The 7,270-nt window shown below is 36.8% G+C and overlaps 1 non-coding gene across 1 annotated transcript; it reads right to left on the bottom strand.

Annotated features, from left to right (window-relative positions):
- Window positions 1-6,678: 6,678 nt before the first annotated feature.
- LOC148570759 (small nucleolar RNA R71) lies at window positions 6,679-6,786 on the bottom strand. The gene has a single exon (XR_015908121.1). It is a non-coding gene; the product is annotated as a small nucleolar RNA R71 (small nucleolar RNA).
- Window positions 6,787-7,270: the final 484 nt, after the last annotated feature.

The following is a 7,270-nucleotide window of genomic DNA, read 5'->3' as shown; positions in this document are numbered from 1 at the left end:
TGCGTTACAGCCTATCCTATGGTCATCTAGCCTAAGTTTTCACAGAACATTATATATTAAATGCACGAAACCTAAACCATACCTTGGTCGGTTTCCTCGTAGTGATCAAGGAAACTTATTAAAATAAACACAACCCTAAAAACTTCAACAAAACACTAGTGTTCAGCTTCCTCCAAGTTCTAATATCCACAATTTCAAGCTCCATTTATTTATTCACAACCTAATACACATTCATAACACATATATACCCTATTTAATACCTAAGCCATAATTTCAGTAAATTAAATAGGATTTACGTAACACCCTAATTATCCTACGCCTTATCTCGCGTCGTAAAGTAAAGGTTAGTCAAAGGTTACGACGGTTCTAAGCTCATACATATAATGTATAGGAGAAACAATATAATCTAGAAGCACGATGAAGGATATAGCTAAAAACAGGATTTGAAAATCGTAGAACATACACACGAAGCTACAAACTTAACGCACAAGATATAGATATGATATGAAAAAAGATAATAGTATAATATTATGAGAATCTAGCCACATCTCGCAGAGTTTAAGCCGGCTAGTTATATATACAGATCATATAGAATTCTGAAGTTAAAAGAGCTTATACATGTTTTTCTCTCAAAATAAGCCTCTAGGCAAAAGCAAAATACAAAAGATGGGAGATCTAAACAAAATAACCAAAAGACATCCAAAACAGATAGGGATCCTCCGCTTCTGTTACCATCCAAGCAACTCAACGAGGTGGATTGCGACCTGCATCTGAAAAACACAACAGAAATATGGTATGAGAACCGGAGGTTCTCAATATGGTAACAGTGCCCAGTGATGTAAGATATAAGACCCCGGGATGCCAAAGGCAATCCTAGAACTTCATATCCATCACAAGATTCATCTTAAATCACAACTAAAACAGTAAATCATAAGTAAAACCTTAACATAATGAAAGGGTAATCTAACTTAGTGGATTTTCTAACTAACAACTCTCCGCTATCCCACAGCCTTTATTAACCTATCCTCCATGCGATCCCATCGCCACTGCCTTCCGAGCCTCCTCAATCCCAGTAGAAAGCACAACTAAGTTCAATACAAGTAAAACACAAGTATAGGCATATATATATCAAGTAATTCAAACAGGCAATTAGGCATGTTATACAATTAGGCAAACAATTACAAGTCAGCAAAGCATACAAACAAATAGAAGATGCACATGATGAATGCCTGTCCTACTGACTGTGATATCACATTGTCGGTTCAACTGCCAACCCGACACATCTCCATGGAGATGTCACCCTTCGGAATCATCATTGGGAACCCCCGAGATATGGTACTCGGAACACCGTCCAGAATTTTGTGCCTGCACATTTCTATTAATCTAAAGGGATGCGAGCGGCATACTCTTGCCACAGACTTCACATCTCAACGCAAGCGGGACGAACCACCACTCTTACGCCGCTGCTGCTACCTCGACAGGCGGGATCCAACCTCGTCCCTGCCAGTCGTATAGCGTATCAACAAATCTTAGCATAAAACAATAGTTCAGTGGTTTTCAGAAAACATTTTTCAGTATAACATGGATCCATTATTTCATTCCGAGTCCTCGACTCATCTCATCCACTGACAATTCAACATTTCCATTTCCAAACTCAATAGTTCATCACTTTCTCAATTTACTTTCAATAATCATCAATTCATTACTCTTTCTTCTCTCTCAACTAAACCCATCCTCAATACACCAGAAACCTAAGCCTCCGTTCTCTAACATTTTGAAATAATTACCAATTAATTCCACTTAAGAATTTTCCCATGTTTTTATACCCAAAAATAAGCCCAAGAGTCTTAAAAAGGTGTCAAAGAAGATTACACAATCGTTGGGAAGGTGAAATAGTCAAAAACAAATTTTTAGTTGAAAAATAGGGCGTGTGCGTATGCACACGGGTATGCATGCACATGCCCTGGAGAGTTTTCAAAAAGTGTGCATACGCATAGAGGTGTGCGTATGCACATGTACAAATTTTCATAATTCTGTTCACTCGCACAAGGCGTGCTAGCGCCCCCAACAGAAGCACCTTCCAATGTGTGCGTGCGCACAAGGCTGTGCGTGTGCACAGGTTGTGAAACTCCATTGGTTATCTGTGCACAAAGGGCGAGCTAGCGCTGCCAACAACAAGCCTTCCCCTATGTGTGCGTATGCACAAGTATATGTGTGCGCACAGGTTTGAAAAGTCACAGGAGTGTGAGTATGCACATGATAGGAAAAATTGTTGTCGGTAAGGAATTTCTCTTCTAGAAATAAGAATTTCGTTGTAAGCATAGCTCCAAACCAACGAACAACTCTCACATCAAATTAAATTTTTGGTTGTCACAAGTACAAACCCCAATGAATTTATAACCGAAGTATTTGAACTCCGGGTCGTCTCATAAAAAATTGCAATGAAGTGTTTAATTATTGGCCATGAAAATGCACGGGGGGTTTGATTTGATAGTTGACAAGAAAATATAAATGACAAGAAAGTAAAATAACAAGAACTAATAAAATGAGGAAAAAGTACTCTTGGCTAGACATAGGTAATTGAGATCACCATCCTTGTCTACAAACCAAATATTGACAATTATGAGGTACTGATGAGCGGATAATTTATACGCTTTTTGGCATTGTTTTTAGTATGTTTTTAGTAGGATCTAGTTACTTTTAGGGATGTTTTCATTAATTTTTATGGTAAATTCACATTTCTGGACTTTACTATGAGTTTGTGTGTTTTTCTATGATTTCAGGTATTTTCTGGCTGAAATTGAGGGACTTGAGCAGAAATCAGATTCAGAGGTTGAAGAAGAACTGCTGATGCTGTTGGATTCTGACCTCCCTGCACTCAAAGTGGATTTTCTGGAGCTACAGAACTCGAAATGGCGTGCTTTTAATTGCATTGGAAAGTAGACATCCAGGGCTTTCCAAAAATATATAATAGTCCATACTTTGGCCAAGAATAGATGACGTAAACTGGCGTCAACGCCAGCTTTCTACCCAAACCTGGCGTCCAGCGCCAGAAAAGGAGCCAAAACCAGAGTTGAACGCCCAAACTGGCACAAAAGCTGGCGTTCAACTCCAAGAAGGACCTCTACACGTACAACACTCAAGCTCAGCCCAAACACACACCAAGTGGGCCCAAGAAGTGGATTTATGCATCAATTACTTACTCATGTAAACCCTAGTAGCTAGTTTATTATAAATAGGACCTTTTACTATTGTATTAGGCATCTTTGATCAGTGTAAACCATCTTTGGACGTCTGGTTCTTAGATCAGAGGGCTGGCCTCTCGGCCATGCCTGGACTTTCACTTATGTATTTTTAACGGTAGAGTTTCTACACTCCATAGATTAAGGTGTGGAGCTCTGTTGTTCCTCAAAGATTAATGCAAAGTACTACTGTTTTCTATTCAATTCATCTTATTTCGCTTCTAAGATATCCATTTGCACCCAAGAACGTGATGAAGGTGATGATTATGTGTGACGCTCATCACCATTCTCCCCTATGAACACGTGCCTGACAAACACTTCCGTTCTACATGAAATAAGCTAGAATGAATATCTCTTAGATCTCCTAACCAGAATCTTCGTGGCGTAAGCTAGAATGATGGCGGCATTCAAGAGAATCCGGAAAGTCTAAACCTTGTCTGTGGTATTCCGAGTAGGATTCAATGATTGAATGACTGTGACGAGCTTCAAACTCGTGAGTGCTGGGCGTTAGTGACAGACGCAAAAGGAGGGTGAATCCTATTCCAACATGATCGGGAACCGACAGATGAATAGCCGTGCCGTGACAGGGTGCGTGAGCATATTATTCACTAAGAGGAGGGGATGTAGCCACTAACAATGGTGATGCCCTTGCATAAAGCCAACCATGGAAAGGAGTAAGACTGATTGGATGAAGATAGCAGGAAAGCAGAGGTTCAGAGGAACGAAAGCATCTCCATACGCTTATCTGAAACTCTTACCAATGATTTACATAAGTATCTCTATCCCTATTCTATTATTTAGTATTCGAAAACATCATTATCAATTTATATCTGCCTAACTGAGATTTGCAAGGTGACCATAGCTTGCTTCATACCAACAATCTCCGTGGGATTCGACCCTTACTCACGTAAGGTATTACTTGGACGACCCAGTGCACTTGCTGGTTAGTTGTATCGAAGTTGTGAACCATGGTATTGGCACCATGTTCTTGGCGCCATTGCCAGGGAAAGAAAGAGCCGTGAATTTTACATTATTAAAGTGTAATCACGATTACGCGTACCAAGTTGCTCATGTTGCCAGGGATTGTTTGAGCCTGGACATCACAATTTCGTGCACCAAGTTTTTGGCGCCGTTGCCGGGGATTGTTTGAGTTTGGACAACTGACGGTTCATCCTGTTGCTCAGATTAGGTAATTTTCTTTTTGTTTTCTTTTCAAAAATTTTTCAAAAATATTTCAAAATTTTCTCACCTGTTTTCGAAAAAATATATTTTTATTCAAAATTTTTAAGAATGAATTCTAGTATTTCATGAAGCATGTGAAGCCTGGCTGGCTGTAAAGCCATGTCTAATTCCTTTGGGAATGAGTATGTCAGGCGTGTCATGTCTGAGTTACATACTAAAGCTTGGCTGGCTATTAAGCCATGCCTGACCCTTTGATTGGAGCTTTAGAGCATAAGATTCCTGGAATTCATATTAAAAATTTTGGAATCCTTATTTTCTTTTTCAAAAGAATTTTTCAAAAAATATAAAATAAAAATCCAAAAAAATTAGAAAATCATAAAAATCAAAAATATTTTTGTGTTTCTTGTTTGAGTCTTGAGTCATATCATAAGTTTGGTGTCACTTGCATATGCATCTTGCATTTTTCGAAAATTTCATGCATTCATAGTGTTCTTCATGATCTTCAAGTTGTTCTTGGTAAGTTTTCTTGTTTGATCTTGATGATTTTTTGTTTTGTGTCTTTTCATGTTTATCATATGCATTCTTGAATTCTTAGTGCCTAAGCATTAAAGAATTCTACGTTTGGTGTCTTACATGTTTTCTTTGCATCAAAAATTTTTCAAAAATATGTTCTTGATGTTCATCTTGACACTCATATCATTCATGCATGCATTCATTGTTTTGATCTAAAAATTTCTTGCATTGCATCATTTTTCTTGTTTTTCCCTTGCATCATAAAAATTCAAAAATCAAAAAAATATCTTTCCCTTTTTCTCTCATCAAATTCGAAAATTTGAGTTGACTTTTTCAAAAATTTTTAAAATCAAGTTGTTTCTTATGAGTCAAATCAAATTTTCAATTTGAAAATCTTATCTTTTTCAAAAATCAAATCTTTTTCAAATTTCTTAGTTATTTTCGAAAATTCTAAAAATATTTTTCAAAAATCTTTTTCTTATTTTTATATCAAATTTTCGAAAATAACATAATCAATTAATGTTTTGATTCAAAAATTTGAAGTTTGTTACTTGCTTGTTAAGAAAGATTCAAACTTTAAGTTCTAGAATCATATCTTGTGATTTCTTATGAATCAAGTCATTAATTGTGATTTTAAAAATCAAATCTTTTTCAAAACTAATTTCAATCATATCTTTTCAAAAATATCTTCTTATCTTATCTTTTTCAAAAATATCTTTTCAAAATATCTTTTCTAACTTCCTAACTTCTTATCTTTTCAAAATTTGTTTCAACTAACTAACCAACTTTTTGTTTGTTTCTTAACTTTTTCAAAACTACCTAACTAACTCTCTCTCTCTAATTTTCGAAAATATCTTCCCTTTTTTTCAAAAATTTCTTTCTAATTAACTAATTATTCTTATTTTTATTTTTAATTTTAAAAAAATTTTTCGAAAAAATACTAACAATTTTCAAAAACCATTTTCGAAAATCACTAACTCTTTTTCAAAATAATTTTCGAAAATTATCCCTCCCCCATCTTATTCTATTTATTCATTCATATCCTAACATCTCATCTCACATCTCTGCCATCCTCACAGTTGTGTTTCTTCCATTATATTACATTCTTTGTCTCCCCCTCTTCTTCTACTCACACAGGGATCCCTATACTGTGGTATAAAGGATCTCTATTATTATTATTATTTTTCTGTGCCCTCTTCTTTGTCATATGAGCAGGAGCAAGGATAAGAACATTCTTGTGGAAGCAGATCCAGAACCTGAAAGGACTCTGAAGAGAAAATTAAGAGAAGCTAAAATACAACAATCCAGAGATAACCTTTCAGAAATTTTCGAACAGGAAGAGGAGATGGCAGCCGAAAATAATAATAATGTAAGGAAAATGCTTGGTGACTTTACTGCACCTAATTCCAATTTACATGGAAGAAGCATCTCCATTCCTGCCATTGGAGCAAACAACTTTGAGCTGAAACCTCAATTAGTTTCTCTGATGCAGCAGAACTGCAAGTTTCATGGACTTCCATCTGAAGATCCTTTTCAGTTCTTAACTGAATTCTTGCAGATATGTGATACTGTTAAGACTAATGGAGTAGATCCTGAAGTCTACAGGCTCATGCTTTTCCCTTTTGCTGTAAGAGACAGAGCTAGATTATGGTTGGATTCTCAACCCAAAGACAGCCTGAACTCTTGGGATAAGCTGGTCACGGCTTTCTTAGCCAAGTACTTTCCTCCTCAAAAGCTGAGCAAGCTTAGAGCTGATGTTCAAACCTTCAGACAGAAAGAAGGTGAATCCCTCTATGAAGCTTGGGAAAGATACAAACAGTTGACCAAAAAGTGTCCTTCTGACATGCTTTCAGAATGGACCATCCTGGATATATTCTATGATGGTTTATCTGAGCTATCAAAGATGTCACTAGACACTTCTGCAGGTGGATCCATTCACCTAAAGAAAATGCCTACAGAAGCTCAAGAACTCATTGACATGGTTGCTAATAACCAGTTCATGTACACTTCTGAAAGGAATCCTGTGAATAATGGGACGCCTATGAAGAAGGGAGTTCTTGAAGTTGATACTCTGAATGCCATATTGGCTCAGAATAAAATATTGACTCAGCAAGTCAATATGATCTCTCAGAGTCTGCATGGAATGCAAGCTGCATCCAACAATACTCAAGAGGCTTCTTATGCAGAAGAAGCTTATGATCCTGAGAACCCTGCAATAGCAGAGGTAAATTACTTAGGTGAACCTTATGGAAACACCTATAACTCATCATGGAGAAATCACCCCAATTTCTCATGGAAGGATCAAAAGCCTCAACAAGGCTTTAATAATGGTG

Source organism: Arachis ipaensis, chromosome B3 (assembly GCF_059453495.1).
Source record: "Arachis ipaensis isolate K30076 ecotype BB chromosome B3, ASM5945349v1, whole genome shotgun sequence".
Classification (NCBI taxonomy): domain Eukaryota; kingdom Viridiplantae; phylum Streptophyta; class Magnoliopsida; order Fabales; family Fabaceae; genus Arachis; species Arachis ipaensis.
The sequence above is the reverse complement of the archived record's forward strand: the minus strand, read 5'-3'. Positions and strand labels throughout refer to the sequence as shown.